The following is an 11,823-nucleotide window of genomic DNA, read 5'->3' as shown; positions in this document are numbered from 1 at the left end:
TAGAGCCAATTATTCAATAGTTAAACTTTACTGTTTAAAAAATGAGTCTTGATCATTTTTCCAGATCTTCACCCTAAATGTATGTTCATAAGGTATGCAAATAGAGCAGAAACACAAATGCATTTTATTTTATTGTTTAAAATATAGTATATAGAATATATAGATTTTAACATTATTATTAATATAAGTAGTTTTGGCAATTTCACTTTCATCATTGATTCATCTAGTTTTGATTTGATAATGTCAGCTGTTCAAACTGTTGAATATAAATGTTCATAATCTCCCACTTGTCTATGTACAATTGCATACACAGGCTTGTTTCTAATTAAAATATATCTATAAATAAAGTTTAAAAGGAAACAGAAATAATTATAAAATCATAATTCAGAAGCTCTAAGATAACTGGTCACATAGAATAACTGCTTTGGTAATATCATAGCTCCTAACAGTACTTTAGAAATGATGTTCATTATCAGTTACTGCATAGATAAGATAGACTACAGATGTTATTCTTTGACTAGTTATAATGCCACAAACTCAAAGAGCATTCCTAAATCTTTAGATGAGAATGATGCAAACTGGAATCTCATAGATGTCTTACTAGATTTATGAAGGTAATGTGCATATAGCAAAACAAAGCAAAAGTCAAACAGTCCAGAACATTCTTCTTCTCGATGCCCCAAACTTAGTCCCTCTCCCAGAAGCAGTCATTTTTTAAAATTATTTCTAATACTTTTAATGGTTTCCATCATGTCTCTGAATAATTTGCCTTGATATTGATTTGTCACTTAAGACAATATCTACTCTCCCCTCTATGAAAGATGTGCATTTATCTCAATTTCTTCACCCCTCTCTTCTTCCAGGGCTTACAATTTTGTGTTTAAATGGTTGTTGATTACCTTTTAAACTTTAAATTATATAATTAAATACCTATTTTTTGTGCTATTAACTTCAGATAGTAGCTCTGTGAGAATGCCTGACATGAAGAAAACCAGAAGACTGAAGGGTAATATCAAAACAAATAGAATAATGATCCTTAGACAGAATAGAAATAACTCCAAGAATAGTAGAACAGTATTTTAAGACTTCATGGAAACCATTGGTGTTCATGTTCTGAGCTGCTGTTTCTTCCTCCATTTTGGTTCATCTGCAGACATGCCTCCATCCCCTTTCTAAACTTGATTTTTAAATATAGTACATATACAGAAATAGGCACAAATCAGAAGGCTTAGCTCAATAAGTTATCAGAAAGCAAGTATCTATGTAACCACTCCTACAGTCAAGAACAGAACACTGTCAGCACCCTAGAAGCCTCCTTCCCAATCAATACCACCCCCTCCTCCCTCCCCAAAGAGAAGCACCCTCACGACATTATGGTAAATACTTCCTTGATCTTCTTCATAGTCTTACCATTTACATGTATCCCTAAACACTACAGTTAGGTTTTATCTTTTATAGATAGATTTGGGAAACTGTATATAAATGGAATCATGTAGTATGTAATTTGAGAGGGCCTTGTTCTTTTTATTCAGTGTTGTATTTGTGAAGTTCATCTGTGTTATGGGATGTAAATGTAGTTCATTCATTTTCATGACTGTATAGTATTCCCAGATATAATTATGCCATAATTTATTTAGCCATTCTACTTTTGACAGACAAATATGAATTGCTTCCAATCTGGGTCTGTTTTGCAAATTGCTACCACAACATTATTGTATATGTCTCTTAGTTTATATTTGCATGCCTTTCTATTGGCTGTATACCTAGGATTAGAATTAAAGGATCCTAAGGTACACATACCCTCACTTCAGTAGATGATGCCAAACTTTTTTCCTAAGTGATGTACAAATTTAGTCATGCTGGTAGTATAAGAAAGCTCCCATTGTTCTGCATTCTCACCAGCGCTTGCTGTGATCAGTCTTCTTCATAGGAGCACTCTGACAAGTATAAAGTAGGGTCTTACTGTAATTCTAGCTCACACATCGCTGACTAATAATGATATTGAGCATATTTATATGTGTTTAATGGCCATTTTAGATGTCTCCTTTTGCTACATGTCTGTTTTTTATTGATTGACTATTTTCCTTTAATTCAAGGAATGTATTATACATTGTTAGTTATATGTGTTGCAAATAATTCCTCAACTAGGTGGCTTGCCCTTTCTTCTTCTTAAAAAGCCTTTTGATTGAAAAAAAGTTTGTCACTTTAACATAGTACAACATATCAATCTTTTCCTTTTTGATTAGTGGTCTTTTATAGCCTGTTAAGAATCTTTTACTTAACAAGGTTATAAAGATATTTGCCTTTAGTATCTTCAGGAAGCATTAATTGCTTTGCCTCTCACATTTAGATCTTCAACCCACACAGAAATGACTTTGTGAATGGTGGAAAGTAAGGGTCAATTTTCAGATTTTCTGTAATAGATACTCAGTTGTCTCAGCCCCATTTAATGAAAAGGCCATCCTTTTCCTACTGTTCTAAATTACTGCTATTTACATAAACCAAGTGTTCATGGGCCTGTTTCCAGATACTCTATTCTGTTCCATTGATCTATCTGTTATCCTTACCTTAAATGCCATACTTTGATAATAGGTCTTAGTATATAGCAGAGCAAATCTTCCAACATTGTTTTTCTTCTCCAAAACACCTGTGATTAGTTTGGTCCCTTTGTATATTATAGAATTAGTCAACTTCTAGAGGAAATAAAACCTGTTGGGATTTCTTTGGAATTATCTTGAGTCTATAAGTCAGTTTAGAAGGAATTATCATGTATACAATATTGGATTTTTCAATCCATGAACATGACATATCCTTCTATTTATTTATTTCTTCTCTCAATAATGGTTCAGAGTTTTATGTGAGAAATCTTATACCTATTTTGTCAGTTGTATTCCTATATACCATATGTAATTTGTACTGTATGTAATCTTTATGTAAAAATTTCTATTTGTTGCCTCAGTTCAGTTCAGTTGCTCAGTCATGTCCGACTCTTTGCGACCCCATGAATCGCAGCACGCCAGGCCTCCCTGTCCATCACCAACTCCCGGAGTTCACTCAGACTCCCGCTTGCTCTGGACTAAATGTTTATGTCCCCACAAAATTTGTATGCTGAAACCTTAATCCCCAATTTATTTGATGGCAAGCCGTGATTAGGTCATGGCTTCCCTGGTAGCTCAGCTGGTAAAGAATCCGCCTGCAAAGCAGGAGACCCCAGTTTGATTCCTGGGTCAGGAAAATCCTCTGGAGAAGGGATAGGCTATCCTCTCCAGTATTCTGGCCTGGAAAACTCTTTGGACTGTATAGTCCATGGGGGTCAAAGAGTTGGACATGGCTGAGCGACCTTCACTTTCACTTTCATGAGAACAGAGCCCTCATGAATGGAATTAATGCCCTTATAAAACATATCCCAGAGAACTTGCTTGCCTCTTCTGCATGTAAGGATACAGTGAAAAAGTAGCTGCCTATGAATCAGGAAGCAGGCTCTCACCAGACACCAAATCTGTCAGCACCCTAATCTTGGACTTCCTAGCCTTCAGAACTGTGAGAAATTTCTGTTGTTTAAGCTACCCAGTCTATGGTATTCTGCCATAGCAGACTGAACAGAATAAGACTTCGTCCTTATATGGAAATGCAATTGATATTTTGCACTTGAGATCTATCAACCGGGCTAAATTTACTCGTTAATTCCAATAATGTATCTGTAGATATTTTTGGATTTTCTACATATACAGTTAGACACTCTGCAAATAACTATAGATTTTTTTCTTCCTTTTCAATATTTATACTTTGTTTTTTCTTGACTCACTGCCTGTTTCAATTAGTTATTGCTGCACTGTAAACCACCCAAATCAACCACATATTTCTCACAAGTCTATGGATATTTTTGGATTTTCTACATATACAGTTAGACCCTCTGCAAATAATTATATACTTTTTCTTCCTTTTCAATATTTATACTTTGTTTTTTCTTGAATCACTGCCTGTTTCAATTAGTTATTGCTGCACCGTAAACCACCCAAATCAACCACGTATTTCTCGCAAGTCTATGGGTTAGCTGAATGTTTCTGTTATTTGAGCTGTTCTTGCCAGGGCCCACTTGTGCATCTGAAATTAGCTGCAGGTCAGCTAAGCAGCTTTACTGATGTTGGCTGGGTTCCTTACATATCTAGAGCCACAGCAGGGACAGCTGGGCTAACTTAGTTCTATTCAATGTGGTCTCATCCTTCAATTTGCTGTTATCCCCAGTGGCAGTGTCTGTCTCCAAGAGAGATGCCTCTTAAGGACTGGCACATTGTCAATTCCACCACATTCTTTAAACCAAAGCAAAATACAAGGCTAGCCCAGATTTGAGGTGGATAAATAGAATCCATCTCTTGATGGGAGGTGCTGCAAAGTCAGATATGTTACAAAAGGCATAGGTACATGGAGAGAGAGAAAATGGAATCATGTTTATAATCAATGTGCCATACTGACCTGGCTAAGATTTCTAATACAATGGTAATTAGGAGGGTTAACAGTAAGACTCTTACTTTTTCCCCAATCTCAAAGGGAAAACTTTTAGTATTTTACCAAATGTTTGCTCTCTCTTCTATATGTAGGAGAGTTTTTCTTTATAAGTAGATGTTTGATTTTATCAAATACTTGGTTTTTGCGTGTATTTAAATTACCTATGAATTTTCTCCTCTATTTTGATAAATAGTTATGCTGATTTTCTAATGTAAATAAATCTGCATTCTTATAATATATACAACTCTATCATGTTATATTATCCTTTTACATACTGCTGCATTTGATTTGTTAATTAAAAAAAAAATTTTTATAGCTCTGCTCATGATAAAATTGGCATGTAAAATTTTAATTCTCATAATATCCAATCTGTCTTTCTTTGGAATAGTTGGTATAAGCATGACAATAATCCCTTCTTAAAAAAATTTTTAATTCACTAAGGGAGCTGTTTGTGCCTACAGTTTTTTATAAGTAAGGAAAATTTTAATTATGGAATAAATTTCTTCATTAACATGACTATTCATATTTTCTATTTCTTTCTCTGTCAGTTTTGGTAAGTTTTCTTTTTCAAGGAATTTGTCCATTTCTTCTACATTTTCAGATTTGTTTAGAATTGTTCCAAAACTATCTTAAGATATTTTTTATATTGTAGAATCTACAGTAAGGTCCCCTTTTTCATTTGTGATGATGATAATTTGTGTTCTCTCTCTTTTTCCTTGACTAGTCTCTTCAAGTTTGTCAATTTTATTAGTCTTTTAAGGAAAACAATTTTTGATTTTGTTCATCTTTTTTAGTATCTATTTGATTTCTATTTTACAAACTTTTCCTGCTATAGTTATTGTATCTTTTCTTTGATATAATTTGCTGTTATTTTTCCTAACTTTTTAGAATTTTATGACTTCCTTTCTAATATATTCATTTAAGCTATCACTTCCCTCTAAGTATAAAATTAGCAGCAACATACAAGTATTTTTTATTATTGAAAGCGAAAGTTGCTCAGCTGTGTCCAACTCTTTATGACCTCATGGACCGTAGCCTCCCAGGCTCCTCTCTCCATGGAATTGTCCAGGCAAGAATACTGGAGTGGATAGCCATTCCCTTCTGGGATCTTCCCAACCCAGGGATTCAACCCAGGAACCAAACCCAGGTCTCCCACATTGCACTGGATTCTTTACCATCCCAGGAATTGAACCAGGGTCTCCTGCATTGCAGGCAGATTCTTTACCAGCTGAACTACCAAGGAAGCCGATTTTTTTTATTGGGCTCAAAACATTCTCATTCCTTTTATGATCTTTTTTAAATAAGATTTTTAGAATTTTAATTTATTAATTTCTAAACATACAGGCATTTTCTCTTCTTTTTGTTGTTGAACCTAGCTTAATTGTGTTATGGCCAAAGAATTAATCTACTATGATTTGTTGAGACTTTCAGTTCAGTCGCTCAGTCATGTCCATCTCTTTGTGACCCGATGAACCGCAGCATGCCAGGCCTCCCTATCTATCACCAACTCCCAGAGTCTACCCAAACCCATGTCCATTGAGTCAATGATGCCATCCAACCATCATCCTCTGTCATCCCCTTCTCCACCTGCCCATGGCTTAGCATATGATTTTTTGAATAAAACTTTTATAAATAGTCCATATATACTTTAAAATTAGGTGTGCTCTACAGCCTTTAATTTATACACAGTAGTTCAAGTTTGACAATTGTCATCTTCCCACTCTTACTGATTTTTCGACTGCTTCTATTAGTTGTTAGTTGTTAAGAGAAGTATGTTACAATCTCCCTCTGTGATTGTGAATTTTCCTATTCCTTTTTATTTTTGTCAATTTTTTTCTTTATACATTCTTAGGCTATGTTATTAGGCATATACACACACACTTTTATCGTTCTCTTATAGTTACCCAAGACATTACAGTGTGTACCCTTGACTTATCAAAATCCAGTATTGCTTATGCTGCTTATACCCTCTTCTTAGATAATGCAAGAATCCAAAGACCTTAAAACACTATTCACAGTGTCTATCTATCTATCTATCTATCTATCTATCATATTCCTTGACTATATTCCCACTGTTATGGGGCATCTTAATTTAACACGTATTTTATATCCCACAAGACATTACTATTGTTTTCATATCTGTTCATTTTTTCCCACATCTCTGACCTTCTGTTCTAGAATCTGTTTCCTTCTGCCTAGAGTTTCCTTTAGTGAGTCTGCTGCTATAAGGTTTTGTTCAACTGAAAGTATCATTATTTGACCTTAGTTCTTGAAGGATATTTTTGATGAGTGTATAATTCTATATTGGCAGTTATTTTCTCTTAGCACTTTTTTTTTTCTCTCTTAGAACTTTAAAGACAATACTTTATCTTCTGGTTCTCATTGTATCTGTTGAGAGGTCAGCTTTAGCCAAATTGTTCTTTTGAAGGTAATCTGTCTTTTTCCATGGCTGCTTTTATGGTTTCCCCTCTCTGGTTTCTTAACCAGAAAATCAAATCTAGTTTTACTAGATATGATTCTCATTCATGTTTTCTTACTGTCTTAGTTATTATTTGTTTCATGATGGAAATTATATATACAAAGTTGTTTGTAAAGGTAATTGGAGGCTCAGAATAATATTCTCTTCCTCTATAAGACAGTAATATTTGCTGGGGCATGAATAAATCAGAACAACTTTAATCTAACTTCAGAGTCTGGGATGGTTGGAAATGGACCTGCAGTCCCTGTGAGAGCAGCTGCATCTGGTTCCCTATCTGCTAGAGGGGAGCTCTTTGCAATCCAAGTCAGAGTATGTGTGCATGTGTTGGAGATTAGATGTTCAAGAGCCCAGCTTTTGTCCCACTGGCCCCACACTGCTCAGCCTAACAGCGTCTTCTTCTTAGTTGTCTATTCTGGAATTGGCAAATGTCTCCCAGAAGAAAAGTTACCCCCAGTGCTGAGCTATCCTCTTAGAATTTCTGTCTTCTCCTAGACCTTGGTTCAGTATTTCTTTACTCTCTTGCTAGCTTTCCAATGCCTTTAGTTAGGTATATTTAAATTTTTTTTCTTAATTTACTATTTGACATCAAAGGCAGTTTGAATTACCTATTTCTTAATTACTGGACGCAGATACTTTATCCACTTTTCATCTTCCAGAAATATGTTAAAATCATTTCCCTTGACAATTCCATCTTTGAGTTTATTCTTATGACAAATTTGCATTTATTCTTTTCAGTTCTTCTTTACTGCCATTTAAATGAGATCTCGGGCTTCCCTTGTGGCTCAGCTGGTAAAGAATCTGCCTGCAATGCAGGAGACCTGGGTTCGATCCCTGGGTTGGGAAGATCCCCTGGAGAAGGGAAAGGCTACCCACTCCAGTATTCTTGCCTGGATAATTCCTTGGATGAGTCCATGGGGTCAAAAAGAGTCAGACACGACTGAGAGACTTTCACTTCACTTCACTTCACTTCACACGATATCTCAAGAAATAGAACAAATGTGTGAATGCTTTATTTGCTTTGTTGTAACTTTTCCTACTTAAGTGTTAGTCATTCAAGTGTGTCTGACACTTTGCAACCCCATGGACCACAGCCCACCAGGCTCCTCTGACCATGGAATTCTCCAGGCTGGAATACTGGAGTGGGTTGCCATTCCCTTCTCCAGGGGATCTACCTGACCCATGGATCAAATCCAGGTCTCCTGCATTGCAGGCAGATTCTTTACCATCTGAGCAATAGGGAAGCCCAGTGCTCTGCTTAAAATTATTTAAATGATTTTAAATTATTTACAAATATTAGTATTGCAACTTCCATTTTTATGACACCTTTATTGAGATAAATTTCACATACCATATAATTCACCCTTTTAAAGTGTACAGTTCAATAAATTTGAACTATTATTAAAAATAAATGATTGTTCTATACCTCATGACTAACCTTCAGTTATTACTGTTTCAAGACACTATCATTGAGCTTATCTAGGAGCTTACAATATAGGAAGGAAAATATGACACATGGATAAATATTTACTAGGAAATGGCAGAGCAGTAATATTAGAGGACAGAACCTAAAGGAATGTTTCATGAAGGAATCAGTATTCATCCTGAATCTTGAATAGTGAAGCAGCAGGAAAATTCAGGTCCTTTTCTGGTTTGATTAGCGCATCAGTTCAGTTCAGCTCAGTTGCTCAGTTGTGTCCGACTCTTTGTGACCCCATGAATCGCAGCACGCCAGGCCTCCCTGTCCATCACCAACTCCTGGAGTTCACTCAGACTCGTGTCCATCGAGTCAGTGATGCTATCCAGCCATCTCATCTTCTGTCGTCCCCTTCTTCTCCTGCCCCCAATCCCTCCCAGCATCAAAGTCTTTTCCAATAAGTCAACTCTTCGCATGAGGTGGCCAAAGTACTGGAGTTTCAGCTTCAGCATCATTCCTTCCAAAGAAATCCAAGGGTTGATCTCCTTGAGAATGGACTGGTTGGCTCTCCTTGGAGTCCAAGGGACTCTCAAGAGTCTTCTCCAACACCACAGTTCAAAAGCATCAATTCTTCGGCACTCAATCTTCTTCACAGTCCAACTCTCACATCCATACATGACCACTGGAAAAACCATAGCCTTGATTAGACAGACCTTGGTCAGCAAAGTAATATATAATAGGTAAACCTAGAGACGTGATTATAGAGAACTTTGAATGTTGTGCTAGAGAGTCTGTACTCTACTGGCAAAAATAAACCACTGGAGACTTTGTTCAGAGATATGCCATGAACAGAGCTGGGATTTGGCAAAGGCTTGTTGGCAGTAGTGTGAAGGGGAGAAGTGAGCAGCAAGATCAGCTGGAAGTCTTCCGTGTTAGTTCAGCAAAAGGCAGCAAAGACCTAGGCAGTGCTAGTGGTAAAGAACCTGCCTGTCAATGCAGGAGATGTAAGAGACATGCATTGGATCTCTGGATCGGGAAGATCCCTTGGAGAAGGGCATAGCACCCCAGTCTAGTATTCTTGCCTGGAGAATCCCATGGACAGAGGAGCCTGGAGGGCTACAGTCCATAGGCTTGCACAGAGTCAGACATAACTGAAGCGACTTAGCACACAAGCACCTGAGTGAGAGTATGGAAGGAGAGTAGAAAGGGTATGAAACCAATACCTCCTGCAAAAATATCATTTATGTGTTGAGTGGTAGGGGACAGAGAAGGAAGGGGTAGGGAGGGATAAACTGAAGGTGACCCCATGCAGAAAAAGCAGGTTAAGGTCTGGAACTGCTCTGTAATTTATTAACTGGATGTCTGGGACAATCACTGTAGTTTCCTGTGGCAGCTGAGTACTTCTCCAGAAGCTTAGAAGGAAAAAGGAGGAAAAGGGTGGAAAGTTAATTCAAGAAGGTTGTAGGATTATCCAGATTTTTAGGATGGAAGCAATCGGAGACTGAAGAGAAGGAGTAGAATTGAGATTTAGACTGAAAATGAGAGATTTAATTTTTTGTTAACAAAATAGGTGAGGTTCAAAAGTGAAAAATCATTGTAATAACTAGACTGCCCTAGACATTAAAGCAGTCATTGAAAAGTGGTTTGTTCAGGGCTGTGAGTGTTGGTTTTTCATACTGTTAATGTTGCTTTGTGGGATTTCATAAGTTATTTAATGCCAGTTCCCTGATGACAAGTAACATAACCTTCAAGAGAAAGAGACTATTATATCATATATATATATATATAATATATATGTGTGCGTGTATGTGTATGTGTATATATATATATATATATATATATATATATATATATATATCTTTCAAAGTTTAGAGACAATTTCCTAAAATAAATTTTAGGGGATTTCTTTTTTAATTACAGATGGTGCCCCTTTTCTATGTAGCTATTATTGAATTATGATAGTCTTTGTCCTAAGTCAAATTTATGTGAAGTAGAAACTTTTTTTTTTCAGACTTTAAATGTTTTATTTTGTATTGAGGTATAGCCTATTAACAATGTTGTGGTAGTTTCAGGTGAACAGCAAAGGGACTCAGCCATACATATAAATGTATCCATTTTCCCCCAAAACCCCCTTCCATCCAGCCTGGCACATAACATTGAGTAGCGTTTCATGTGCTATACAGTCGGTCCTTGTTGGTTATCCATTTTGAATACAGCAATATGTACATGACATTCCCAGACTCCCTAACTATTCCTTCCCCCCAGCAACAATAAGTTGGTCTTCTAAGGCTGTGAGTCTCTTTCTGTTTTGTAAGTAAGTTCATTTGCATCATTTCTTTTTAGATTCCATATACAAGTTATGTCATATCATATTTTTCCTTCTCTGTCTGACTTACTTCACTCAGTATGACACTCTCTATGTCCATCCATGTTGCTGCAAACGGCATTATTTCATTGTTTTTAATGGCTGAGTAATATTCCCCTGTATATATGTACCACATTTTCCTTACCCATTCCTCTGTCGGTGGACATTTAGGTTGCTTCCATGCCTTGGCTATTGTAAATAGTGCTGCAATGAATACTGGGGTGCATATATCCTTTCAGATCATGTTTTTCTCTGGATATATGCCCAGGAGTGGGATTGCAGGGTCATATGGTAGCTATATTTTTAGTTTTATAAGGAACCTCCTGACTGTTCTCCATAGTGGTTGTATCAATTTACATTCCCACCAACAGTGCAGGAGCGTTTCCTTGTGTGAAGTAGAAATTTTAAAGGGATGTTGAGATATTTCCTCCTAAATATTTTCTTATTTGTATCCATGACTTGCTCACAGTACTGTGTCTAATCAGACTCAGTGGTTTAAATCATTTAATCCATTGAGGACCTCTCAATAAAGTCAGACTAGTTATTGATCAGACTGATTGGTTGAAAGACTGACCCAGCTATGTGTAAACACTAGTTTGGCTATTTTTACTGAAGTGCCCAGTCAAATCAGGCTTTCATTATAATAAACTTATGTTAAGGTAGAGAAGGATTTTGTGCATTTACACATGATATTACATGAACCAGTGACAACCTGGGGAGAGCCTGGGCTTATTTATTTAGTTGCATAATATTTCCCACTTACGTAAACCTCTACTGTTCACTGTTCTCCAAACCAGCCAGCAAAGAATGCTAGTCTTTTGAGTTACACAGAATGTTTTCTTCATTCACACACTCTTGTAGATTTACTGAGCCATATACAGTTCAGAACAAAAAGAAGGGAACAAAAATAAAATAACAAAAGAAGTTTGATTTGCCAAGAAAATATTTCTACAAATTAACCTTCCTTGACATCACTGGATAGTTGAATGTCACTTGCTAGACTTCAGGACATAAAAATGACATGTCACTGCCCTGTATGCACAAAGGTTCTATTTTGGG

General features: G+C 36.4%; 1 long non-coding RNA gene across 1 annotated transcript in view; it reads right to left on the bottom strand.

The window, feature by feature from the left end:
• Positions 1-8,291: 8,291 nt before the first annotated feature.
• The window catches only part of LOC138433893 (uncharacterized), a 37,174-nt gene continuing 33,642 nt past the window's right edge, over positions 8,292-11,823 (bottom strand). Inside the window, exon 2 of the long non-coding RNA XR_011254499.1 lies at positions 8,292-9,081. This is a non-coding gene — a long non-coding RNA (uncharacterized lncRNA). The remainder of the gene's footprint in view (positions 9,082-11,823) is intronic.

This window comes from Ovis canadensis, chromosome 2 (assembly GCF_042477335.2).
Source record: "Ovis canadensis isolate MfBH-ARS-UI-01 breed Bighorn chromosome 2, ARS-UI_OviCan_v2, whole genome shotgun sequence".
NCBI classification, from domain to species: Eukaryota; Metazoa; Chordata; class Mammalia; order Artiodactyla; family Bovidae; genus Ovis; species Ovis canadensis.
The sequence above is the reverse complement of the archived record's forward strand: the minus strand, read 5'-3'. Positions and strand labels throughout refer to the sequence as shown.